Source organism: Rhinolophus sinicus, chromosome 9 (assembly GCF_057876585.1).
Source record: "Rhinolophus sinicus isolate RSI-liver-muscle chromosome 9, RSI-T2T, whole genome shotgun sequence".
NCBI classification, from domain to species: domain Eukaryota; kingdom Metazoa; phylum Chordata; class Mammalia; order Chiroptera; family Rhinolophidae; genus Rhinolophus; species Rhinolophus sinicus.
In genome coordinates this window covers 23610569-23638027 of record NC_142509.1, presented here as the reverse complement: position 1 = coordinate 23638027, position 27459 = coordinate 23610569, and the positions used below count along the sequence as shown (strand labels likewise).

Sequence of the window (27459 nt, the reverse complement as noted above, 5' to 3'; positions counted from 1 at the left end):
CAGCTCTGTGGGAAGCCCTAATGGGGGGCAGGGTGGGAGAGGCTTGGGAAGAAACACAGTTTCCATGACCCTCTTTCATGCCTACAGTCTGAGGATATCAAGAGATGCTTAGTTTGAATCACCCTGTTGTTGCCTCTGGCTTGGCTGTGAGACCTCAGCCAAAGGAAGGCCCCCTGCTGGGTCACAGTTTTACACCCTTGGGAAAAAGGAGAGTTGGGCAGAATAAACTCCTCAGGGTTTGCCCATCCCTGATGAACAAGAGTTCCCAAAAGATTAACTAGCCCTGAACTAAGGTGAGAAGGCTTCCTGGAGGAGGGGCATCTAAACTGGGCATTGAAGGACGTGTAGGAGTTCACCAGATGCAATGAAAGGGTGGTGGAGACAATTGTCCAGGTCCAGAACACAGCCTATTCTCTTGTCATCCTCCAGAAAGATATTTGCTAAGTGCCTACTATGTGCTGGAAACTTCCTTAAACATTGCCAAACTTCTCAGAGCTGTAAAGACTAAAAGTCTGGACTCCCCCAACCAGACCAATGCCCTTTGCCCATCCCAAGTGCTGCATGAAGGGACTTGAGACTACACCCTCAATGAAAATCCCCTCAATTTCCTTCTCACTCAGTCACACAGCACCAGAAACACCATGGATCATAGTGATGTCTGGATTAGACCCACTTGCAGGGAAAGGAAGTTTGACAACCATCCACACCTGAGTATGAATTAGGCTCAACGAGAGCAAAAGTCGGGAGTTCTCAGGCAGGGAAGGAATGGAGCAATCATTTCAAAGGACTGCTAATTTACTGTTGCTAAATGACCAATGGTTCTGTTCTGAGACCTACTATATATTGATGAATATTCTCATTATTCCCATTTTATAGAGCCTGGCTCTCGGAGAGGAGAGGTGGCTTACCCAAGGTCACACAGCCAGGAAGGCACAGAGTTGGGTTTGAAGATGGGCTGATGGTGAATTACTGAGTCAGTAGAAGTGAGAAAAGCTGGAGTTGGGGGTGGGAGCCCAGCTCAGGCTAACAGAGCACACCCAGATACTGAACTCCATAACCAACCCGCCCTCTCAGCACACTGTGCAGGCCCAGCCAGGGCACTGAGCCAGGCAGGAGTCACCCCGCCCATCCTCTGGGATTAAGGAGGCCTCCCCCAGGAGCTGAGCCACAGCCTGCTGAGATTAGCTTCCCAGAGGGACGGGCTCAAGCAGCCAGGACCAGGCTGTGACTAACTGGGGTTGGGGCCCCCACCCTGGAGCCCCAGAGACACCCAGCTTTAAGGCCTGCACGCTGGGAGGAGCTGGGCTGGGAAGGAAGATTCTCTCCTTTGCTCTTTCCTTCATTCATTCAATGAAGGATCCTTTATTGAGTCCCTACCATGGGCCAGGTGTGGTGCTAGCCCTTTGGGTCCAGCAAAAAAACAAGGCGGACGCTTTCTTCATCCTCCTCCTGGAGCTGATGGAGAGGCCAGGAGAAGCGTTGTAACAGCCATTCTGAGTCACAGACTGGGGCTTAAATCCCAGGCCCACCACTCTGTGGCCAGGGAGCTGCCACTTTTCCTCTCTGAGCCTCAGTTCTTCATTGGTAAAGTGGGGGTGATGTCCTCTCCCTTGGGACCTTGTCATGGCCTGGCATACAGTGAGATTCCCAGCCAGGGCTCCTGGGACTGTATTAGTATCTGGGGAGGTCAGGAGGGAAAGGGTCCTTGCAGCCATCTAGAAGCCCCTAAGACTCGTTCCCCTCTTTGGGAATGGCCAGATGGCCATGTCCCTGCCCAGGGAATTGGAGTCTTTTCCCCATTTCCCAGGAGAAGCTGAGGTTGTGAGCCTGAGGTTTCGAAGCTGGTTAATAATGGTAGAGCCGAGATGCTACTAACACCATGCCCAGGATTCCTCGGGAGAAGGTACCTCAGAAGCGAGCAGCATCGATTCAGGATCCCCTAGCACACAGGAGGCCCTAGATTCTAGCAATGCGAACGCACAACCCCCGCAGCGCTGCTCCTGAGCCCACGCTTGCTTTGCTCCCCGTGACATGTCACTGCGTAGTGCCCCCAAAAGGAATTGTGTTCCAAGCATTGCAAGACCTGGATTGGGGAAGGAGAGGTAGCATCTTCCAGAGAGAGAAATTCTGAAAGGTGTTCCCTACTTCACTGTAGACACGTCATCTCTAGGAGCGAACACAGCAATGCATATGCCCATTTTACAGAATGAAACCAAGGCCCCTTGCCGATGTTTGCACAGTTAAAGAAAGACCCAGGCCCGAGCTCCTGCCACCTGGGTCTCTTGCTCTGTGACTGCAGCACAGGAGGCTGCAGTAGTGTCACCATTTCCTGAGCTGCAAGGAGGCTGGGGACGCTTTTGGGAGCTGGATTTGCTGAGTGATGCTTCCAGACTGACGGAAATGGCCGAATTTCCTAAAGATGCTTTATTCCCAAGTTACAGACAACACATAAACGTGCCGTACGCTGATACCAGAGACAGCTGCTCTTCTTACATAGGGTGGATTTAATAAGCACACAGCTCAACACTTCTGTGTATTATCGAATTCCACCCCCCAGCAAGTCCAGCAGCTGGGTGACCCTTCTCCCCACTTTAGCTGGGGTCCTTGGGGCTCAAAGAGGTGAAGGGCTTGCCTGACGACACAGAGCAGGGGCGCAGGACTCCCCAGTCTCTGCCTGGGACAAGCAAGAGTCTGGTATCCACGGGGAACATTTTTAAGAGAGAATATTATTCTTCAGTTCTTGACAATCCAAGCATGACCAAACTCATCCTCCCACCGGATTCATTCCAGCTGGGGGGACCCAACACGCCCCAGGACCGCGGCTCCCCCAGGCTGCCGAGTGGCTGCTGATAAATCAGCAGCCGGAAGCCGCCTCAAGTCAGGGCCTGCCCCAGCTCCAGAGAGGCCCTCAATCCCTGCTCCTATGGCGGCCGGCGTGCCAGCCCTCCCACACCAGGACCCAGAAATAAAACCGCCCCCTCATCAAGCTGCCAGGATTGGGGGGAGACCCTGGAGTCACTCAGCACTGGCACTGGCAGACACCTGGAAACCTAATGGGTGCTGTCATGTTTTCCACTTGTTAGCTGCAGGCCTCCCCTCTCAGACTGTGGCTGCGTGGGGGAGGGGCAGGCTTGGTCTGTTCCATGTAGCACTCTGCACACAGCAGGTGCTCAGCTGGGGCGTGTGCACTGACCGGGAAGTGACCCTCATCCCTGTTTGACAGATGGGAAGACTGAGGCCACAAGTGACAGGGAGCTGCCCAGGGGCCTCCTGGGGCCAGGTCACCAGCTCTGAGACCAGCATCCTCCTTTTAGCCCAGCATTCCTAGCAGGGTCAGGCTGAGGTGGACTCCCGGGCCCCTCACACCTGGGCTGCTGGCCCCTAGATGGAGGACCTCAGTTTCCTCATCTGTAACTTGGGGGTGGTGATTCCTGGCAGGCTTGACGCAGAGCAACTTGGGGAGACCACCGAAGAGAAAGAGCAAATGGCGCCGTGCATGTGATGGGGGGTCGGTCCCAGAAGGAGGGAGGCAGGTATCATGGACTCAAAATGTATCCTCTCGAGTGTGCATCGCCCATGCAGGCAGCACAGGGGCTTCTGGTTCACAGACCATATGGTGTGCCTGCCCCGCGATGACTGGGGGCAGTTTTTAAGGACAGCCTCCCATTGGTCAAAAGGGACCACCTCAGTCGCCACGAAGGGGGCAGGGCCTGGAGCTGGGATGCCCTACTCTTCCTGCCCCCAAAGGTCCTTCCTGTACTTTCTTCATGTGCACAAGTCTTTGCTGACCCATCCAGCCCCTTCCCAACACCCCGTCCCTGGACACCACAGCACTTGACTAGGTCATTATGTCCACCGACTTTGTATCACGCTGTGGAGGGACCAGCGGCCTCCGGTTCTCCCCGCTGTGATCCTGAGACCCACGTCAAATTTTGTCTTCTGCCCTTCTCCACCCGCAACGGAGACAGTAAATTCCATGGAAGGGAGGAGAGAACCTCGAGCCGGTGCCAAAACACCAAGCACATGAATAATAAATGTCATCCTACTTCTCTTAAGGTTCCGCAATGACAGCGCCTACCATCTGTGGAGCACGAGACTTTGCTCACATCACCTGGGCTCCGGCACTTCCGCCCAGGAAAATGGGGGAAATAATAGGACAGGCCATCATGGAGGCAGTTAGGAGGATTAAGTGAAATGATCCATGGAAAGGGCTTAGCACGCCGCCCCGCACAAAGCGAGCTCCCAGCAATGCGTCAAGTCCGGCCCTGTGCTGTTGTTGACCAGCCTGCAGGCCAGAGTGAGGGCCCACAGGGCCGGCTCCATGACCCTTTCACTGGCCATGACAAGGGTGAAGGGAGAAGGGAAAGACGGCGCACTTTTTACCTGGAGACAGAAATCTCATCGTTAATTTCACTTCTGGAGGTGCCGCCCACGGAGGGGGCCAAGTTTGTTGTTGTTGTTGTTGTTGTTTTGTTTTGTTTTGTTTTTTAAAGGCCTTGTCATCACCTTGCTCTGTATTCAATGTTCCTGGGACTGGGTTCCAATCTGGGTGAACCACATGTTCAGGTGTGGTGAGCTCGGTGGGGGCAGCTGCCACCCCTCACAGCTGGTACACGGAGCCACCACTCTGTCCTTGAACCCTCAGAAAGGGGACTTCTGCCTGGCCTGGCCTCCTCCTGGGAGGAGGTAGTGGGAGTCAATGGTGGGTTCCAGCTAGCGCCCAGATCAAGGGCTCCCTGGGTGCTAATCCTGGGGAGGGTGTGGCCTGGGCAACATGTTAACCTGGGCTATAAAATGGGAACCTACTTCACAGGCCGCTAGGAGGATTAAGCAAGAATGTATCACATCATGAGCCCCCTGAAAAGGTTAGCTGCTCTTAGGATTATTACGTGTACTATTCTTTAACAGCTTGGAACTTGGGAAGCACCAGAGCTAGCATTGCCATGTGCCAGCTCTGCGCCACGGGACAGTTTCTTCGTCTCCGTGAGTGCTGGTGTGTGCCCCATGCGCTGCCCTTCATGGCCGGGGGCCCAGGGTGCAATCCCAGACAGAGCAGGCAAATTAGAATTCTGTGTGTATTTTTAACTCCAAGCTTATGTAAGGAGCAGTGTGGGCCCCAGAACACAATAGCGAATGACTCTCACCCCACTCACCCTCACCGGATTCCGACAAAGGGAAATGTATTTTGGTTTTTCCTTTATTTGGACCTGACTGGTGGAAATGCTGGTGTCTGTGACAGCTGCCACTCAGTTGCGGGGCTGAGCCACTGGGCTTGGAAGCAGAGGCAGGCCTGGGAGCCACAGGCTGGACCACGTCCACTCGGCACCCCTGTCCTTCAGCCCAGGAGTCCATGAGGTCACCCAAACACATCCATGTCCCCCAGACTCTCATAGCTCCTCTTCCCCATCTCCAAGAAAGTCTAGGCATTGCACCCTGGCTAGCTCAGAGCGTTGAATGTCACTCATCACTCTCCCCCATGCCCCAGAGTCCAGGCACCAGGGAGGGAAGAGGTTGTCTCCAAAATCCACCCACTTCTCTCCTGTCCCATATCCCCAGCCTGGTCCGGACCCCCCACTGTCTCCTGCCTGCAACAGTGGCCTTGGTATTCTCTCTGCTTCCACACCGGCCCCCAAGCCCTTTTCCCCTGTGAGCCAGGTGAGCTTCCTGAAGCACCAACCACAGCAGGCCTCCTCTCCTACTAAACCTTCCACGGCTCCCCAATGCTCCCAGCATAAAGTCCCCACTTGGCATGACCTGGTCTGCTTCCCTCTTAGGCCTCCAGCCTCATCTGTCAGTGCCCCAGCTCTACCATCCCTCATGGAAGCCCTGATCCTTCCCACCTTCACGCTTCTGCTCCTGAGGTTTCCTCTGCCTACAACATCCTCCCCTCCTCATCCCTGCTGACTCCTACCATCCTACCTGGCTGTCGAGGTTTCTCCAACGCCCCTACTCTGAGATATATACGTGTCCCCCTACTCCCTGCTCACAGATGGCACCCCCACCCCCAGCCACAATAATGGTAATGAGACCGGCAGCTACCACCTAGCTGGCTGCAGGAAAGTGCTGACACCTCACCCTGGCAGAGGGTAGTGCTGAGTTCCGGACCCCTCAGCCACAGGCTGCCAAAGATGGAAAATATCATGGGGGGACTTTGGAGTCAGATGACCGAAGTCTGTATGTCAGTCCTTAGCACTTTTCCCAGCAGGTTGACCTTGGACAAGTCACTTTCCCTCTCTGAGCCTCAGCTTCTTTGTCCACAAAATGGGGTAAGGATAACACCCAGCTCCTTGCCGAGTCACCTCAGGTTCCACTGTGCCTGGGAATGGGCACCAGCTATTAGCACAGGAGAAAGCAAAGTCACAAGGCTTTTTCATACAGCGCTGAGGCCCATCCCTAAGAACCCACTGCTGGAAATGTGGGGGACCCTATCCCAGCACCCACACACAATCAAATGCTTCTGCAGGGTCCCACAACCCCAAGGAGGACCCTACCCAGCTGCCTATCCACATTTGATCCCCAGGCCATGTGCCCTCCTCTTGAGAGGTAGATGGGATCTGGGGACTCACTGACTCGGGGCTCAGGGGCAGGAACGGAAAATCTAAGCCAGACGTTGGATCACACAAAGAGGGTCTACGCAGCCACCAACCAAGCAGGAAAACGGCAAACCCAAACCCCCTCTCCGTTCCTCCCCCATGTTCATCAGCTTTGGTGGAGCCCCAACTCTGCATTCAGAAGCCTAGATACAACCTCCATCTGAATCTCAACTCTGCCCTTCACCAGCACCGTGACCTTGGCCAAGCACAATTTGCTAAGCCTCAGTTTTCCCATCTGTAGAAAGGGTTAGCTAATCCCTCCTAGGAAGGTCAGAGGGGCCTGGCCTAGAGACCCTGAGGGCAGACATGCCCACGTGGCTCCCAGCTGTCTCTCTGGTCCCTGGCACATAGTGGGCACATGGTAAGGATTTGTTATATATTTTAATGAATGACTCACATTTTCATCCCAGCTCTTCTGTTAGCTATGTAACCCTCTCTCTGGGCCTATTTGGTCCTCTCTAAAATGACTGGGGATGGGTGTATATAAAACCCCCCTGACTCCTTCTGTCCCTTTGGGGCAATCAGATTTTACATGCAATGTCGGCAGGAGGTTGGGGCCCTCCCAAAGCAAGGGAAACGAAGATCCCTTAACCTAAGTGCCAGGAACCAACACCCAAACCCCAAGAATCTGGGACCAAGGGTTGGCAGCCCAAGTAACAGTCTTCCTGGGCATCTCACAGGAGCCAGGGGACTGGCCACTCCTCCACCCAGCCTTCTGCCTGCATCCCCCACCCCTTCTCTGCCCTCCCATCAACTTCTGGCACTGGTGTCACTGTGACAAGTAAGAAACAGAAAAAGGAAGCTGACCATATCGCTACACCTGTCTGCTCCGGGTTTGTCACAGTGAACACTAACCAGGTTCCCTACAGGCCAGGCCTCATTTGATTTCATAGGATCACCCCAACACCCAGGGAGAGTGGGCCCAACACTCCAGTCCATTTTACAGGGGAGTAAACTGAGGTTCAGGGAGAGGATGTCACTGGTCCATGGTCATGCAATTGACCAGTGGCAGAGCCAGCGTCACTCCCAGGTCTGTCTGATGCCACAGTGTGTGGTTTTATCAAAGTCACATGAAAAAGGAAAATGTTACGAGCCAAAGTAGCAGGTCCTACCTCTCCCCGTTCTCTCCATCCATCTCTCTTGTCCCCCCACCCCCACCCTTTCCTTTCTCAATCAACCGCTTTCTCTCGTACTCTCTTTCTCAATCTCTCTCTGTGTCTCATCCTCTCTCTTCCTCTCCTTCCCACTCTTTCTCTGAGATGGATACTCTCACTTTTGGGAAAGGGCCCTGATGAGAACGACCCAAGGGACACAGCAGCCAAGAACAAAACCCAGGCCCAGTCAACGCTTTCTCCATGGATGCTGCCTGAGAGTTTCTAAATCAGCCCCATCCGATGAGGGAGAGGGACAATACATGGCACTCATGGAGGCTCCTGAGGAGCAGGGAGGGCCCCCCATCAGCAATCGGGAGGGGCCTCATGAGAACCCACCTTCTCGGGCCCGTCAGGGTGAAGAAGGGGCCTCCTGCCGGCCACTGGGGTGGCTCAGTCTGTGAGAGGCTCAGCCAAGCCCCTGGAAGCCTTGGAAAATTAATTGGAGTTGACTTGGCTGAGGGCAGCTGTCATTTAGATTGAGAACTGGCTGAAGGCTCCACTGAGGCGAAGCAGCAAGGGCATCTTTAGAACCAGGCTGCAGAGAGCTGGGGGCGGGACCGGGAAGGCAGTGGGGGGGCTGAATTCTGGGCCATTCCCAGCCCTGAAGGAAGAGGCAGGTGGGGTGGTGTATGAGGGCTAGAGTCAACAGGATGGACAGGGCAGGCCCCTCACCCTGGGCTAAGCACCTCAGATTGGGCTCCTTCTGCTGGTGTCTCCAGCCATGCAGCCAGTGACCTGTGACAGATGCAGCCCTGTACACCCCCTGGGCCACTCCTCCTGGTCTGCGTGCTGCCAAGAAACAACAGGCTGGGCAGGCTTCGGGCTGAGCCTCGGCCTGCACCTTCCTTCTGATAGCGTCCACAGTGGTGCAGGGAGAGCGCTTGTGCAGGAAAAACACTACACAGCGAGTCTGGAGTGCCAGGTTTCAGCCTTAGCTCTGGGGACATTAACTTCTCCAAACCTCAGTGTTCTCATCCATGAAATGGGGGTGGAGATAGTATAATTCTCATAGGGCCATTGGGACAGTCCAGTGATAATGTAAGCAAAGTGCTTAGCATACTACCAGGCACCAAGGATGCTTCGAGAAATAGTAGCTGCTATTAGTATTGCTAGTATGATTCTTTTATGTGAGATTCTCTCTACCCTGTCTCTAGCATAGCCCCTCTCACTGTTTTCTTGCCTTCTCACCCACAACTCACCTCCATTGCATTGGACCCAATGCTGGATGACCCTGGAAAGGATATGTCCCTCTCTGAGCCCCAGCATCCTCACCAGTACACCACGGACAACCTACCACGTGGGCTGACATCTCACTGAACTCCCAGCACTCTGCCAGGCATGCGGTAAGCCACTCAACAATTATTTTTATATAATAAGACGAATATACACACATTTCTGTAGAATTAGAACTTCGTTGCTTTCAGCCCAATGGAAGAAAGACCAGATTCAGTGACAAATCTGAATTTCAAAAAAAAAAAAAATAAGTTTTCAAAGTGCCAATGCGCTTGGGGACATCTGCCCTGCTCACCCCTCCATAGCGTTGTGATCTTCTCATGTGGGGTCAGCAGGGGTGCAAGTGGCCTGCTCTCCCAGGCAATTTCCCATAGTGCTACTGTGTCCCCAAGGAAGGGCATTGCATGGGGGTTGATCATGGGACAGTCATGCACTTTGAAGACAGAAGCTCGGATTCAAATTCCATCCCTGTCACCGACAGGCTGCATGACCTGGGATCAGCTATTTTGACTCCCTGAGTCTCCATTTCCTCACCTGAAAAATGAGTTTGGTTATTCTTTCCTTGCAGAGAGGGCAATGAAATGCCTGGTACCCAGGTGACAGTATCCTGTAACCATAATCATTTCCCCAAACCTGGGCCTGGGACAGCCTCTGGATGGTGATAACAGCATCCGCGGGCTGAAGCATTGCCTCCAAATGTGTGTCCCCAGCCGTGTGCTGGGCGCTGGGCTCAGAGAGGTGATCCCAAGATAGAGCTTCCAGCCAGGTGGAGAGATGTTCTGGTAAATACATAACTGCAGAACACAACATCATTGGCTGCCCTGTGTCATGGCACCCAGAGGATAAGTGGGGATCCAGGAAGACTTTGCAGAGGAGGGGACATGCTAGGGGCGCTTAGGGATGAGTACAAAGCTTTGCAGTGACAGGGGCATTCCAAACCCTAGAATAACTGTTTCAGAAGAGCAAGAGGCCAGCCCAGGGACCCTGATTTGGAGCCTGAGAGAGCACAGAGGGGGAGGAAGTTGCAAAGCTCAAATGGAGTCAGTCATGGAGGACTGGAGGCCCCAGAAAGGCATTTGGCTTTGTTCCTGCGAGCAAAGGGGAGCCAAAAAAGGCTTCTGAGCAGAGGAGGTGCTTTGAGAATCTGTCAGAATTGGTAAGTGGCTTGCACCTTATCCATTCCAGCCGTGGAGCAGGACACATGACTTAGAAACACACTCCCTCACTGGGCACAAGGTCCCTGTGCTCTCCAACTCTAAGCAAGTGAGAGGATTGAAGTCCCACCCCCATGGGAACAGTACTCTGAGCTCTGGTCTAGCTGGACCAGCCATTCCTCCCCAGCAGTTTCTGAGTCAGATGCCTATACCACAGGTCCCCAAGAAACCCAGCTCAGGTCCGAATCCCAGCCCTGTGAGCTGGTAGCCCCTGTAAGGGACGCCACCTCTCTGTGCCGTCACATCCCTGCCTCACCCCACCCCCATCCCTGCACAGTGGATGCGACCATCAGGTCCTGTGCATTTACATCAATGAGTCCTCTCTGGGGCTACAGGTGGGGAAACTGAGGCACACAGAGGAACAGAGATGCATCCAAGTCATCCAATGGTGAGCAGAAGGATTGAGGGTGCATCGCTTGATCTCTCTGCATCTCAGTTTCCCCATATGTGAAATAAGACTGTACACCTACTGAGCAGAGCTGCTGGGAATATGACATATGATGGTATTAACAATAAAAGACAACAATTAGAGTTAACACGTGTTCATTCTTTTAAACTCACTAATTCCTCGCCATAACCTGGGAGGAAAGCTTTTATTTTCTTAGCCCCATTTCACAGATGAAGGACCTGCCAGGGTCAGCAAACGATTGCCCAAGGGTCAAATCTGGACCACCGCCTATTTCTATAAAGTTTTATTGGAACACAGCGAGCTCATAGGCTTACATTTGGTCTATGGCTGTTTTCACGCTACCGTGGCAAAGCAGTCATTGTAACAGAGATTAGATAACACAGAGACCTAAAGTATTTACTATCCAGACCTTTACAGAGAAAGTTTGCCTACACCTGAGGCTTAGAAAGGGGACGTCTTGTCTAAGTTCACACAGTAAGAAAGAACAGGCGGGAATCCAGTAGGCACTCAACATACACTCCCAAGAAATGTGTTTATGTGTAAACAACACTGCTGATCTGAGAAGCCTAGCACAGTGAGCCTTAGGGAATTGGTAATGTCTCCCCCTCCCCCGCCCCCGCCATCCCATTCACTGTGGCCTTGGTCTTCCTGCCCCAACTGCAGCAGAGACCTCCTGCCTTTCTACTTCAAAATCATTAAAACACTGGTTGGGGGTAAGGGGGTTGTTGTTTAAATAAAAAATATTCCAGAATGTGTCCACAAATGCAGCAAAAGAGGAGAAAGGTAGACTCTCCAAGGCACAGCGAGTTGGCCACGTCAGGCCAGAAGAGATGGGTGCCCCTCAGAACTCACTTCTGCACGGCCTCGGTCGGCCTTGACTCAAAACAGAGAAGGGCAGAGTGATGGGCAAAGTGGAAGGTGACAGGCCGTGCAAGCGAGGCCTGACTAGACAGAGCATCTACTCTGGAGCCTTCTCACTGGCCGATTTCATTTATTCCCTCAACAGCCCTATGAGGGCCAAATCACACAGTCAGAAGGTGGAGAGGCAGGATTCACAGACCCAGGTCTGTGTGAGTCCAGAGCCTGTGTGAGTCTTCTAACCACCCCCATGGAGTCTGCCTGAACTGGGGAACAGAGACAGAGAGACCGGGGGTGGGGGCAGTAAAAGCTAGTCTGGGCTTGCAACAAACAGTGGTCACTCCCATCAAAACCACAGGGGACAAAGCCCCAGGGCTGCCTGGTGGTTGGTACACCCATCCTCAGCTCCCACCTCCCAAGGGTTCTGGCAGGTCCAGCCTTGTGTTTGTGGGGAGAGAGAGGTGTTCTTGCTACAAACAACCACCAATTTGCTTTCCCTCCAGCTTGGGTCCCTCCCCACCCCACCCCGCCCCACTCCAGGAAACTAAGGTCCAGCTTTGCCAGAAGCTGGCTGTGTGACTTCAGGTGCATTACTTACTTGCCCTCTCTGGGTTGTCATCCCTTTTGTAAGCCACAAGAGTCCCAGATGCCAAGCCTGTGACTCTGACCTAAAGAGGTTACCTGAGTAGGTGTTCCCCACCCCAAATTACGCTGTAGATGGATGGGAAACGTTAGCTGTTCTGTACCTTGAAGGTAGGAGAGGGGATTAGCTCAGCCCTAAGTGTTCCTGCTGGGCCTGCAACACCCAGAGTACATCTCTCAGGTTGACCTATGAAGGTGGGTGCAGGCCACCACATTCCTTCTAAGCAGGGAGTGTGGGAAGAAGCAGGCATAGGGGTGGGGGTGTAGGTGACTAAGTCAACCCTGGCCTCACCTTCTGTCAACGTTTCCCTGGGACACGAGACAAGACCCATTTCGCAACATCCACACCCCACCTCTTAGAAGGATTTTCTGGATTTGGCCTGTCTCAGGTCTGGAGAAGCAGGGTGAAGACCCAGCGCTTCTCTCCCCATGGCAGAGATCACAGCCCCTTACCCCTTCTGAGGAAGGCAGAACTGGACTGTAGGAAGACTGGACTGGCCAGGGAAACTGTACATTGGGGAAACTGAGGCCAGAGAACGGCAAGTTGTGGGGAGAAGTGTCAGAGGATTCGGGCCTGGCGGCCCAAGCCAGCACTCCGTCCTCGCCGCATTCAGAAGTTTAACAGCGGAGTTTGCCGTACACTGTCACCAAGTGATAGCACTACTACCCCTGCCAGCTCTTCCCCGTTCCTGGACCAGTCCTGTCACTTCTTCCTTCACCTAACTGATTCTTCCATATCTTCCTTCCTCAAGTAGCTCTCTCCAAGCCCCTCAGTACTGTAACACCCGGTACTAACCCCAATTTCTCATAATTCTCCTGCACTTTGCCACAGCCTCTAAAACGTGAGTTCAGTGAAATCAGGAACGAACCCTAAGGAATCACAAAAAGAAGGAAGACTCGAACTATATCACCTGCGCCTCCAGACCAACCTGAATAGGAGGAGTTTTCACGACTTCATTCGGAGGGTTCTCATTGCCCCTCCCCAAACTGTACTGAGAGGAACCATACCCTCTCACAGACTATCCAGAAATGGAGGAATCACATCCACTTACTCTCCAGAACCCCAACCCAACCCATCAATTTTGTTCACAGTGTTGAGGTTCGAATTCTTCCAGTTTATTTGAGATCCTGCCAGTATGTGAAGAAGCCACACGATGCAGATGTCTTCAATGGACAGAAAAACTCAGAGGGTCAGCTGACTAATGCCAGCAATTGCCCGGATGATGACCTTCGGAGGCTCTTCCCCCAGCCAACACGCCCAGCCAGCCCACCATTCCTGTCTAGTGACCCCAAGCGTGGACCCACCAGGATAAAATCGGAGATAGGTTTTAAGTGGACACCGTGCTTGGCAATCAGTTAAATTACCTTCCAAGGCTCTGACACCAACTCTCTTTTTTCTTCTTTTCCAGGGAAGGGACCCACGCCCCAGACTCCGTTCTACACATTTCATGTCTACCGCTATATTGGGTCCTCATGCTAACTTTCAGAGGGAGAAACTATCTATTCTTCTTCTTTTTTTTCTTTAAGTGTTTGCCATTGCATTTTTGTCTAGCTGGTGGCATGTACACACTTTATTCCTTTTTGAAGGCTGCAGAAACAGGTTCAGAGAGGTAGGGTGATTTGCCCAACTCCACATAGCTAGGGAGCGATCAAGGCAGGATGGAGGCAAGTCAGTTTCCAAAAGCTCTTCTGCTTTTGCTGCACACCACACGGAGAAGGAAGGAGAGGGATCAGGACGAATGAAGAGAGAAGGAGGGAAGGAAAGAATGAAAACTAAGTCCCACTCTCCGAAAGGCTGTCACCCTGCCTCCCCTCTCAGCCCACCCACTTTGCATCTGGAAACACCTGCCTGTTTCCTGGGGTGCCACAGGATGACAAGAAGCTGGCATACATGAGGTCATCTAACAGGGCATCTGATCCAGGCAAAGCCTTACTCACTGCAGGGTCTGAGCCCTGGGGACCAGGCCCCCAGGAAGGCGAGCAGTGCAGAAGGGAAAAGCATTTATTGGCCTGTGCAGAGCTCACCCACCTGAGCAGAGGTGGTTTCCAGCTGCCTGGGGCAGCTCAGCAGAGAGCTTTGCCTCTTGTCTGTTGCTAAGCAACAGGCTGTCACCCAACAACCCACCCAGAGTTCATGGCATGCTTGGGATATAACAAGTTGATGATTTGGGGGGCCCTGTAAACTCAGGGGCTCTGTGAATCTAGAACTGAGCTGCCCAATATGGCAGCCACTAGTCACATGTGGCTTTTCTAATTTAAATTTAAAATGAAATAAAATTTTAAAATCAATTTGTCATTCACAACGAACCACATTTCAAGTGTTTAACAACCGTCTGTAGCTAGTGGTTACTACACTGCACAGGGTTGATACAGGACATCATCACACAAAGTTCTACTAGACAGCGCTGGTCTAGAATTATAATCTATAAAGGCTCTCCCCATCTGCCAGGACTACTATCCTTTTTCAAATCAGAAGTTTCCATAAACTGAGGTAAATTTGGGGCTGGAGGAGCCGCAAGGGTTATCTTTTCTAGGATTGTCAACCACCTGGGACTCCAAACATATTTCCTCTTGAGCCAGCAGACATTGCTTATCAACTGCCACACTCCCAACCGTGGAAGCCAGACACAGCCTCAGAGTCTTTCTCAACACTATGCTCCAGGCAGCCAGAACTAATCAATCCAGATTAGCACTTGACATTGAATCTGTAAATCTGACTTAGTCCAATCACAGAGAGAAAGAACCTGAGGCCCAGTGAAATAAAGTGACTTGCCCAAGACCTGACGATGGGGCCAGGGCAGGCCAGGATTAAAACTCACATTGCCTGCCTCCTGTTCTCCCATTGCACCTCCCCCATTAAAGCTCTGGAAAGTCCAAGTTCACAATGCTCAGAAAGAAGCCTGGAAATGCAGTGGCTGAAGACAAAGAAAAACGATAATAATAATACCAGTAATAATAACAATGATGCCAGTTTATTGAAGACTTGCTACCGTGTTTCCTCAAAAATAAGACCTATAGGGACAATCAGCTCTAATGCGTCTTTTGGAGCAAAAATTAATATAAGACCCGGTATTATATTATATTATATCGTATGATATAATATTATATAAGACCCGGTCTTATAGTATAATAAGACCGGGTCTTATATTAATTTTTGCTCCAAAAGACGCATTAGAGCTGACTGTCCGATTAAGTCTTGTTTTGGGGGAAACACAGTATGTGGCTGGCCCTAAGCCTCAGCTTTCACTAATCCCTTCCTTTACTCTCATGACAATCTATAATGTGCACATTATTATCCCCATTTTCCAGATAATTAGTAAAGGGAGATGTGAAGACCCAAGGGGATCCGGCCGAGGTCACATAGTCACTAAGTGGCAATCATAATCTGATATTGATAGCACTGCATCCGGAGCACTCAGCACTAAGCACTCAGGATTCACAGTGCTCGCCCCATCACCCCAGCCCCCAGGAACACAATTCCTAGCCTCATCTTACAAGACCCTCCCTCAAGTCCTCTCTGGCCAGCACAGCGGCCGAATCCCATGCGGCAGTGAAAATGTTGGTTGGGTATAACCTGGATTTCAGAACCACTAAAAGGAGGATGAGGAGACAGTCGCACCACCCACCGCCCTGTGCGCAGTCAGAGTCAGAGACTCCAGTAGACATACAGGGATTTGAAGGGCAGCCACTTCCAGGTGGAGAAACTGAGGCTCGGGCAAGAGAGAATTCTGGCTCCCAGGCCTGTGAGCTTTCCAACACATGAATAGTCAGAAGGGACCCTGGTGCCCTCCCAGACAGGCCCTGAGCCAGGCAGGGAACCACATCGGCTCATACAGCTGGGAAAAGGCAGACATGGGACCTTAGACAAGGAACTTTCCCGCTCTGGCCTCAGTTTCCCTGCAATGGGGGTAAATCGGGCCTGCCTTGACGAAGAACACATTCCAACCATGTAAAGATGCTGCGTAAACAGCAAAAAGGGACGATTATCATCGTCACCCGAACTTCACCGTACAAACCTGTTTTTTACTTTTAAATTTACCAATAAAAGATATTTCAAGTCCAGAAAATAATCATAGAAGTTTGTTCCATTTACTGAGCAGTTTCTCTGTGCTGAGCACTGTTCTAAGCACTTTCCGTGTATTAACTCAAGGGCTGGCAAACTACAGCCCACCACCTGATTTTGGGGCGTGGGGGGTTTTTATGCAGCTTGTGAGCTAAAAAAATGTTTTTTTACATTTTTATGGTTGAAAAAATTAAAAGAATATTTCATGACAAATGAAAATTATATGAAATCCAAATGCCAGAGTCCATCAATAAAGTTTCGTCAAACACAGCCACACCTATCATGTGTACATTTTCCATGACAAGGGCAGGGTTAGGTAAAGGTGGCAGAGGCTTAACCACCTGTAAATCCCAAAATATTTACCATCTGATCCTTTACAGAAAGTTTGTTGACTCCAGCATTAATTCATTGAATAATCAGTTATCCCCATTTTACAGATGAGAAAAACTGAGGCTCAGAGAAAGGAGGTGATTTGGCTAAAGTCTCACAGCTAGGAAGTGGTATTGCTGGGATTTTCAACAATTGGGAGAAAACAGTAAACCTTGGATTCCATTTCTGGAGGTCCACTGTTGGGATATCCCAGAGAGATTGTGGGACGAGACATGTGTCAGGCCCCCTACTAGAAAAACCAAGCCCCGTACGACTAGCTGAGTTTCCTCAGATATAAAATAAGGACAGCAGAGGGGAGCTGTGTGTGTCCTCTTGCCTGGCCCTCCCCAGCACTCCCTGCCTTGGGGAGAAGTCACTGCTGTGGGTTTAAGTCCTGGTGACAGGGACATCACAGGGCAGCTCATACCCAGATGCCCACCCAGCCCAGCGAGCACCAACTCAGCCCATTCTTACCCCACTGGTTTGCCACCTCTCGGTAGAGAAATTGCCCAAGACTAATTGCAAGTAATATTTAATTTTATCAGGGATAATTACATGAAATTAATTCGGCTTCTACCTGGAAGCACTTTACTACCGTTGGCTTTCGGAGGGAGCTGGGGTGAAAATCAAGGCACACAGGAACACCTGGGAGGTGGGGCGAGTGGAGCGGGCACTGAGATTTGCACTGAACAGTCAACAGGTGTTACAACGTGATCAAGTAATGATAACAGCTAGCACTTAAGTGAGCATCGACTGTATGCCTGGGTGAAATGCTCCATGGCATGACATCACTTACCTTCCGACAACCTTGTAGGTGGGCATGGTAGATCACCGCCACCACCTCGCCCCCCCCCCTCCATTGACAGAAGAGGCCACTGGGTCCCAAAGGATCAAGGGCAGACATCCGTGTGCCATTAAAAAACGAACCAGGCTCTGGTTGAAGCCCTGCTTGGCCACTTCATAGCTGTATGATCTTGGACAAGCCAGCTCACTTCTCGGGCCTCAGTTTCCTCATCTGTCAAAGAGTAAACTGCCCCAGTGGTTCTGAGGAGTCAGTAAGATAGTGCATGCTTAGCATAGTGTTTGGCACTCGGCCGTGCTCACTGGATGCTGCTATTACTGTATCCTCAGCATCACCATCACCACCATCACCACCATCATCACCGTCCAACAATGCTACTTGCAAGCTGGAGCCTCCTGCCTCCACTGGGCACAGTTTGAGGCTGGGGTGGGGAAGGAGCTAAAGAACTGGGGGAAGGCCGAGCTTTCTAAGCCTCCCTAAGGAGGCCCCACACACAGAACCTCTGAGCCAAGAAGTACAAATGAGGCCCCAAACAGGCCGGGAAACCCAGGCCATCCCTCCCCAGGCTCCAGCTTGCCCCCTACCCGGCCCTCCAGGAGCCCCATTTTGGGGCACAATCTCCCCTGAGGCACCAAGAAGAAAAAGGGGCCCCTCTCCCACAGCTGCTGTCGTTGTCAGCCTCCCAAGGCCCAAGGGGGGTCTGGAGCCGCTCTGAAAGGCCGCCGGGCGCCGGGGGTTCATTCAGCTGTTTTCGGGTGGCTCCAGTGAGTTCATTTTACCAAGGCAGAATATTAAACAGCTCCTAGGGAAACAGATGCTGGGCTTTGGTTTCTGAGGGAGGGAGGAAGGGAGGCCACAAGCTGGCATGGGGAGAATTCAAGTTCTGCTTCAGGTGGCTCCAAGGACGTTTCCAAACTCAGCTTGGTCTGAGTTGTTGTCACGGTGACAGGTGACCAGTGACCAAGTATATGGCATCATCATGTGGGAGCCCAGACTGGCACCCTGAATGCCTCATTTCACTTAGTCCTCACAGACATCCTGTATGGTAGGAAGTCTACTATACCCATTTTAGAGATGAGAAAACTGAGGTGTACAGTAGCGACATGACTTCGCTCAAGGCCACACAACAAAAGAAGGCATCAAGATGCAAAGCCGGGTCCCACAACAACTTGGTCCTTTCATCTACATGACTATCTCTCACCACCCCCAAGGTGCCCTCTCCAGGGTAGACACAGAGCAAACGGACCCCTGAATAGACATGGAGCTGCCACGTGCTATGCCTCCTGCATGCTCAGATTTCAGAGAAACGATACCACTTTCTATTATTCTAATAAGAATCCATGACCTCTGAGCAGCTTTCTTGGAGGCTGCAAAACACATCTGGGTGTATTGCTTCCTCTAAGCTTCAATGCCAGCAGGGTGGGTCCCAAAGCCACTGCCCAGCGAAGGGCAAAGCCAGGAAGGAGAGCCTTCTCTGCCCACCGCCCTGTAGACGCCACATCCAGACTCATCCCATTGCCAACCGAGGAAGCTAGCCTTCACTCCCTACCATCAGAGCACAGAGAGGTGAGGTGACCTGCCAGAGCCACACAGCCCAGATTCCAAGGTCAACAGCTCCCAGCTCTCATTGGTTCCCACTGGAAACCCTCACACTCCTGGCTCTCTGTGGAGGCGCTCCTCGTAACATCGGGTTTCTTCCCTTTAGGACTTAGTTGGTGCCTACATTTCTTTTTCTCCAAGATTAGGAATAAATAGTAATAGTAAAAGTTAGTATATATTGATGCTTAACAGGTGTGAGTCACGAATCATAAGGGTTTACGTGTATCAACAGGTGTAGTCTCCCCCCCATAGAACCCACGCGGTTGACTCTGCCATTATCCGCTCTTTACAGATGAGGAAACTGAGGTGCAGAGAGAACATCTGTGATCACTACATATGGGCCCTGTGTGCTGGGGGCAGCTCAGCCAGGTGCTGACCTAAGCCACTGCTATACCAGGCCCCCTGTCACCCTGACAAATCCCGGCCACCTGCACCTTCTCTTGAGCCCCATTTCACAGACCATCCATCTCGCTATTGCCCTTAGGTAACTATAGGAGTTGAAGGACACCCAGTGAACAGGAGCTCTGTACGTCTTCTCCAGTCTCCAGGGACTGCTGGTATCTCCATGCTGAGGGGCAGCCTGAACCAGTGGGCAGAATGATGGGGGACAGATCTGGCTTTCCCACCCGCCAGCCACACCCACAGGCACAACCTTTCCCTCCTGGTACCTCACTTACCTCATCTGTGAAATGGGTCAACAGAAGCAGCTGCTTCACAGGGGTGTGAGGGTACCAGAGTGAGTCATACCTGCCTCTCAAACTGGTCCCCCTGCCCCTTCAAAGACTGCAGAGTGGTGTAAGGAGCCAAAACTCCATTCTTAAATCAGGCCTCTCCTCTTATTGGGGGGGGGGAGGAGGGGGCTCTGGTACACAGGAATCAAGGGTTCAGAACAAGGAGCCCTGGGCCCCAACCCTACCCCCGCCTGTGATAAGCTGGGAGACTCAACACATCACCACACCTCCTGGGCCTTGGTTTCCTATCTGTACAAAGGATGTCTCCTGGGACGCTGATGAGATTAAAGCAGTGAAAGTGGCCTGGCCTGCCCCACCAACCTTGTCCAAATGAGTGGCATCTGGAGCCCAGTCCCAGCACCCCCTAAGTGCTCCGCACATGCTGAGGGACCACAAATGCAACTTGACCTTCTTCTAAGGGATGCTGCTGTGACTGCCCCACCCTACCTCACCTAAAACCCTGAAAAAGGAGTCCCAGTGACAAAATCCCAATTCTAATGAAGAGAGTAGGAAGAAGCGCCCAGAACCCACAGGCAGGAGCTGGGCCCCAAAGGGTTAAGCTCGGCTCTGATTTCTCTTGAATGGCAAAGACAGCAGCTGAGGCTGCCCCCATGCTCCCTGCTGCCTGAAGCCTGACCCCTGACATTTCCACTCCCAGCCGCACTTGCATTTAAAAAAGGGAAGGAAAAAATGTAACCATCCACACAAACAGGTTGGGTAGAAGTGGCAGGGTGGTGACGCTGACGAGGAAGGAGGGGAGGCTGCACATTTCCTTTAGCAGAGTTCAGTTCACCCTCCCCAAAATCATTTTTTTAAAAGAAAGACCTAGAAGGGAGGCAGAGGGGGACCAGGAGAATGAAAAGGTGGCAGACAAGTTCTCCAGAATCACTGGGCACCACTAGATTTTCTGATTAATTAACTCTGAAAGGGGCCTCTCTTGCAGGCCTTCCTGGGGGGGAGGTTCTGGCTGGTGGTGCCACCCCCCCCATTTGCAGAGAGGGGCAGCCTCTCTGGGGGGGATTCATCTCGAGGTCCCACAAGGAGACCAATCCCCTCTCCAAGCCTCACGGTAGTTAAAGCCAAGGATGATAAAGAATTTATCAAATGAGATTTACACAGGGAAACCCTAATTAAGAGGTTAGTCTCCAGTTTAATTGCCTGCTAACCTAGGCAGGCCTGCCCAGGCAGATGGATTTTCAGTCTGACCTCATTAAAAATAATAATAACCAAATAGAATACAGAGTAAAATCCCAAGTCCACACAAGGTGGCTAACAAGTGGCGGGGGCCAGGGGCACGGGGGTGTGAAGGACTGGGCCTGCTCTGCATGGGTTTGAATCCTTTCATGCCCCTGGGCTGGCCTCGGACCCCTGGCCTGGGACCCCTGAGCTTGTGGTCCTTCCCTCACCCGCTCTCTCCTCTCTTGAAATCTGGTGGTTCTGGGCTCCCCGCTCCTTAAGGCCTTCCCCCACCCCAGCCCCTGCTCCCCTTGAAGCTGGCATGCCAGAATATAAATTGGAAGCATGCATGCCCCCCACCCCACTCTAGGCAGACGCCACATACCAGACAAAATGACTGCAGGCCTGGTCATGGGGGTTAAGAATGGTTTTTGTTTTTGGCCGGGAATGTGGAGGGGCCCAAAGGAACTGGCCTGGACAATTGTTTCAGGAATGAAAGGGAGAGAAGGAAAAAGAGGAGGGGGTGATGGCTGGAGAGAAGGAGACCGAGCAAACACCTGGGGAACCACAGCGGGAGATATTTTTCTGTCCCCCAGGGACTAGCATGCAAAGAGTGGATGCACCGGGTTCTTAAAATTCAAGGGGGATGAGGACATACCCCAGTCTGGGCAGAGATAGGATTTTGCTCCCTGTGTACTCTTCTCACCACCCCACCTTTGTTTGATTAAAATTATAATTAATGCTGGAGGTGGAGAATCAGAAGAGATTTCTTTCCAAAAGCAAAATCTAGAAGAAATCTCCAGCCAACGGGCTTGCACACCATCGCATGGACTTGGGGTGAAACAGAAGGGAAATCCTACAGGGTCTGTCTTTTCTGTCCCAAGCCAGTGACCCAGACCCGTGACAAAGTAGTAGGTAGTAGTTATCGGGGCTGCCTACCAGCCAGGAACAGTTTTTAAGGGATACACATGGTTTGTTTCTTAACTGCCCATGGAGAACATGTCACCATCTCTATACAAAGTAGAAGGAGAGAATAATATTTTTAATATGTTATGAGCATTGTTGCCATGATTTTTAGAAACGTTACCTAACACTAGCAAGGGACTGTTTTTCCACACCGTATATATAAAAAGAGAATCGGAGAAGTGGCACTATGGGGCCAGGGGATTGAAAATTCTAAGGGGCTCCAGAAAACACATGATTTTTTTTTTTCAATCTCAAATCCATTTTCTCAATGACTTCAGTTTCAAAACATCTAGTCATCTGGGGAATTTCTGCCAAACACAGGGGCCACCATCTCTACCCTCCACACCCAAGCTCATCCTCCAAACTCTGCAGGCCGATTTCTCACTGCCCATTGGGCAATGAGGGACCCTACAAAGGGGCACCTGCTCCCCCACTTTCTGCAGCATACCACCTCTTCCCCTTGTAGGATCCCGATTCCTCCTGCCCAAGGGGTAGAAAATATCTGTATTTATGTCAAGGTTTAGCGACCTCTAGGATGTGCCAGACACGGGGGCTGAGTGCTTTTCATTTTCTCCCGTAATCTTCACCATGACCCTGTTTGACCGAAAAAAAAACAGAAGAGGAAACTGAGGCCCAGGACAGTAAAGAGACCAGTCCAGGGGGAGGCAGAGCTGTTATGACTGAGGCCTTGACTTCCTGCGCTGTCTTCCTCCCGGAGGTCTGGGATGTAATAGCCAGCTCTGGTGGCCTGCGGTTGGGTGACTAGCAGAGGACAGTCGAGCATCCTCGTATAGCCACCATGGTGAGGCGGGCCCTGATGTCTGCAACAAGCCTCGGGAGGGACAGTGGCTGTGCCTAGGGTCACTAGGTCTTGGGCAAGCACAACCCACAGAACGGAGGGGCTGGCAGGAACCAGTGTTGGGAATGGAGAAAGGAGGCAAGTGGAACTAGAAAACTCCGATCCCGAGGGCCGCCTCCCTTCCCTACTCACCCCTGCAGACATGGGGGCTGGGACCCTGGACCTTGACCCACCCCCATCCCTGCCCCTCTAAAGGAAACACCTATCTCCCCTGCTAAGTCTCAGGAGTATCAGGGTGCCATGCCATCTCTGGACAGGGCACTTACCCCTCAACCCTGGGACCAAGTAGGGATGCACCCCTGCAGTTGGCAAAGCCCATTTCTTTGTTCATTTAATCATCGGGCACCTACTGTGGCCGAGCCAGTGCCAGGTACTGGGGATAGCTGCCACGTTGTTTTCATTCTCATCTCCACTCATACGTCACAACCACCTGGTCAAAGGGCCCACCCCAGACCCTCTCTCCCTACACTGGCCAATTTCCCGGGGAACATTAATGCAACTGTCCCTTTTATCCACACATTGATGGGGGTAATTCCCTCCGCCAACAGGCATGGTGTCTGTTTCGTTCACAATGATGGTTCTGGCATGTGCTGCAGGGCACACCAAAAGAAGGGGACAGATACTCCCTGCTCACAGGGTCCTAGGAGAGACCAGGATTGACCCATTTGACAGGCAGGCAGATCGAGGCTCAGAGAGGTTGCATGGCCTTGTCCCAATCACACCAAGCCATCTCCTGGGCCCCAAGGCCTGGGCCTCTGGCCGCTGTCCCTTCACTGGTGGAGAACAGATGGTGAAGATTTGAATAGTCAATGACATGGCTGGCAATTGCTGGGAGGGGGCGAGACCGTGAGTCAGTTTTTACTTCGAGCATCTGTTGAGAAATCAGCGTCCCTTCTGGTCCTTAGTGGTTCTGAGCACAGGCTCCCAAGTCAGATAGGCCCAGGTATGAATCCACACTCTGCCTCCAAGCTGGGCAACCTTAAGCAGGTCCCTTGGCCTCTCTGAACCTCAGTTTTCTCATTTATGAAAACGAGGCTTGGCGTGATTGGCCCTCGGTGACTGCAGCCTGTTATGAGTCCTTTGTGACTCAGAGAATCAAGGAGGAAAGGAAAAGAAAAGCTTCCAGAAGGTGGACGCCAGCCCGGGTCACCCAGGGCTCAGCCCCTCTGTGCCTCCTCAGGCTGGCCCCAGCAGGGCCTGTACCTTCCTGCCCGGGTGACCTCTGTCAGGCCCAGAGAACAATGCCTGGGAAAAGAAGGAAGCAGAGTCTCCCTGGTCCGGGACATAAATCGTGGCCTGCCCAGATAGGGGAGGGAACGGACATTCCCCACGCCCCCCACCTGTGGCAGGCTGAGCCCCCCTTGGGGCCTGAACACCTTGTCCTGGGAAAGGGAGGACACCCCCTGCCCTAACCTGTGGCCCAGGCGCCGCCAAACTATTGGAAGGGAGTTTCTGCTTCCTCAGAAGGGCACGAAGGAAGAGGAGGAAACAGACGTTTTCTCGGGTACTTGGGGCTCAGATACAACCCACATTAACTGCACATCTACTGTGTGCCATCGGGACGGTCTCTCCCCCCACACTGCCCATCCCCATTCCTGGAACATGCCAGCTCAGTCCTGCCTCGGGGATCCTGCACTTGCTATCCACTCTTCTGGAACACCCTTCCTGTAGAGCTTGACAGGGCTGGATCCGGGGGTGTGGGAACCTATTGTTAAATATCCAGGAATTCTGCAAGTTGATTGACAGCTGACATTACACTGGGAGCTTGATATGGGCCATGAAGGGAGTATTTACACCATGGGAATCGGCAATGCTTCAAGCATCTGTCTCCCCTCCTCCCCCAGAGGGAGGTTGTTGATCAGTTAGTTACCAGCGCACCACTGGCCAGCTCCTCCCGTTCTTCAGGTCTCGGCTTACTGTCACCACTTCACAGAGGCCTCCCTAGTGGCCCAGTCTAGAAACTCTCATATACCACCCCCTCCCACCCCAGCCTTCTTCTAATTTCCTGTTCCTGGCCTTGCTCACTCTGTGACATGCTTCTTTGTTGTTTGTCTGGCTGGCTGTCCCCTCCCCTAGAATGTAAACTCCATGAGGGCAGGGGCTTTTTTCTATCTGATTCCCCACTGCATCCCAGCACTTAGAACAGTGCTGCATCAGGGTAAGGGCTTGGTACGCATTTGTTGAATGAATAAATATTCTAGGCGCTTTGAATTCAGACTTTGCTACCATGTTTTCAGTATTATTTTAAATCTAATCTCAATCCCTCACTGAAGTTTGGTGTTTTTCAACCTCGGCACTTTTGACGTTTGGGCTGGATAATTCTTTGTTGGGGAAGAAGGCGGTGGATACGGCCCTGTGCATTGTGGGAGTTTGGCAGCATCCCTGGCCTCTACCCTTTACATGCCAGTAGCAGCCTCCCTCTTTTGCAGTTGTGACAAGCAAAAACACCTCCAGACACTGCCAAGTGTTCCCTTGGGGTGAGGACCATATCACCCCAGGGTAAGAACCACGGCTAGGGCCCTCAAGGATGTGTGTTACTCTCCCCGGTTTGCAGCAGAGGATACTGAGGCTAAGAGAGGTGCCATGACTTATCCAAGGGCCTCCCATGGGATCAGAGAATGACACCCCTCCAGCTGATTCCAAAGCATTTGCTCTCACTAACCCATCCTGCTGCTCGCTGCCCCCAGGGCTTGGGCTCATCAACCCCTCTAGCAACCCTCTGAGCAGGGCACAGGGATTACACTTGTGTTACAGGTGAGGAAACCCAGGCTCAGAGAGGTGAACCACATGCCCAAGGTCACATAGCACACAAGTAACACAGCTGGGATTCGAACCCAGGCCTGCCTGACTGTTAGACCCTCCCACCTCACCTGGAGCTCAGTCACTCTTGCTATCACTCTCCCTGTTCAGCCCACGCCTGCCAGATTCCGGAAGACCCACCTGAGGTACCAGACACAGGGGGTTAATTTTTCTCTTGCCAGCTCCCAGATTGTTTATGGTCGGCACAGGCTCCTGGCAAAGTGCTCAAAGGCCAAGATCGACTCATCTCATGAATTCCTTTAACAAAAAGACTGACCATTACTCACACATATCTAGGAACTGTTCCTTCAGTGCACAGGGAGAGCCGTCAGGGGGAAGATAAATACCGAAATATCATGGCACTGTCATCCTGCCACCAGCCACCTGTGCCTGACCATGGCTGGCTGCACGGGGGTGGGACCAGCTCACTGAGGTCCGCAGGAGGTCTGACTGCTCCAAACAAGGAAAGGGTCCAACAGCGAGGCCTGAGATTGCTGCTGCAGGAGTGGTGGGTTCCAGCCCAGCCCTGCCCTGTGACACGGCAAGTCCCCAGTGCCAGGCACCTCATGCACAGCCTGGTGTGGTTCCCCTCCAGCCTGTACCACTCGATAGTCGAGGACAAGCCACCTAGCCTCTCTGGGATTCGTTTCATCACCCCCACGATGGAACAAACAATAACAGCAGGGCCATCTTGCACTTTGAACAATCATATGACACTGCCTATGAAACATCTGACATACAGTAGGTGGTCAGAAGGCCGCCTTAATAAGGTGGTCAGGGAAAGCTGGAGCTGTCACAGCACTTGCTCTGTGTCAGGCAGTCTTTTGAGTAGCTCCTCGTGTATATGCTAACTCACTGAATCCTCCCACCCCGATGAGGTAGGAACTATTATTGTTGTCTTTCATGGAAGAGGAAATGGAGGCACAACAAGGTTAAGGAACCTGCCCAAGGTCACACAGCTAGGAAGTGGAGTTGCTAGGGTTGGAACACAGGTGGTCTAGCCCCAGAGCCCGTGCTCTTAACCAATCATATGGTCATCCTATTTAGTCCTCTTTAGCTAAAAGCATCCTACTTAGTCCTCACGATACTTCTATGAGGTAAAAAAAAAAAAATTTTTTTTCCTCTTTTCAATTTTATTGAGGAAACCAAGCTGGGGCACAGAAGTGGCTACAGTCACGCAGCTCAGAAAAGTCAAAGGGCCAGGCCTGAAACCCGACCATTTGTCTGGCAGGATCCGGTACTACTGCCGTTTCCCCAAGGTCAAGAATGGTCTCCTTTACAATGTCCACCTCCGTAAGAGGAAGGGGAGCAAGGGCTGCCGTTGTCAGGAATGTGTGTCGTGGTGCTTTCTGCAAAAGGTTTGCGAACTTCTGGTTTAAGAAGACCCTGGCCCCAGTTTGCACAAGGCTAAGCCAAACAAATTCAGATCCTAGCTCCCAGATAAGGGGGTCAAGCAGCAGTAAGGGAAGGCCAAGGTCAGCTACATAGTCCAGTCCTTATTCTGCAGCTGCACTGTGTCATCTTGGCTGAGTCGATTGCCTTCACTGGGCCTTGGATCGCTAAGCTGGAAAATGTTATGGAGATAGGGCACAAAAATGGGAGTTCTTTCCCATTCTAAAACTTGACCTAAACTTTCACCTTCGTGCTACTTCAATAGTGAGAACTATACACATGTGTCATCTACGGCAACACAACAGCTTCGACTGCTGTCACGTCTGGACATCTAAACTGCCAACGCAGGTCTAACCCATATCTCCACAGACACATACCCAGGCAGCAAAAACTGGGTCAGCAGACACTGGCCCATGGCAGCCAGTGCAATAAACTCTCAAAGACTTTCCACAACGAGGCTGCCGCAAGCTTCTACTGGAATGCATGAAGTCGGTCTTCTAAGAAGTTCGGAATTTCCATTCCTCTCAAAATGGCCACATAGGCCCTGGCGGAGAGCAGGCCCACAGGAACCGCCTCTTCAGAGGGTGCCTGGAAGCTGAA

General features: G+C 52.0%; 1 protein-coding gene across 1 annotated transcript in view; it reads right to left on the bottom strand.

The window, feature by feature from the left end:
• MN1 (MN1 proto-oncogene, transcriptional regulator) overlaps positions 1 to 27459 on the bottom strand; it is a 44352-nt gene that overhangs the window by 442 nt on the left and 16451 nt on the right. The gene's annotated exons all lie outside the window — the stretch shown is intronic.